Below are 508 nucleotides of genomic sequence, written 5' to 3' on the forward strand. Positions count from 1 at the left end.
GCCACAGATCTGGTCAGTGGCTCTCAGCAGGTTGTCCCGCAGAAATCTCCAATTGTCTTCCACGTTGTATGATGCTATATCCCCTTCTATTTCGTCAAATGCTTCGAGTAACATGTCTCTAAATCTTCGTCCATTTGGAGGGTCTTTAAGCTTCCACACCCTTCTCCTCCACGCCGGTCTGCTTCTGGGCATCCATTTTGCCTTGATCCCGAAGTTGCTAACTACTAATCTATGTTGTGGGGTACATTCTTCGCCAGGGAAGGTTTTGGCATTTATAAGCCGCCCTCTTTCCCTATTTCTGGCGAGGATGTAGTCGATTTGGCTAGAGTGTCTGCCAGATCGGTAGGTGACTAGGTGACTGGCAGGTTTCCTGAAGTTGGTATTGCAGACCATAAGATCGATTGCATCACAGAACTCCAGCAGTCTGGTTCCCTCCTCGTTGCAGGAACCGAAGCCATAGCCTCCATGTATGCCATGGAAGCCTCCAGCACGGCGTCCGACATGACCA

The sequence above is a fragment of the Octopus bimaculoides genome, chromosome 28 (genome assembly GCF_001194135.2).
Source record: "Octopus bimaculoides isolate UCB-OBI-ISO-001 chromosome 28, ASM119413v2, whole genome shotgun sequence".
Classification (NCBI taxonomy): domain Eukaryota; kingdom Metazoa; phylum Mollusca; class Cephalopoda; order Octopoda; family Octopodidae; genus Octopus; species Octopus bimaculoides.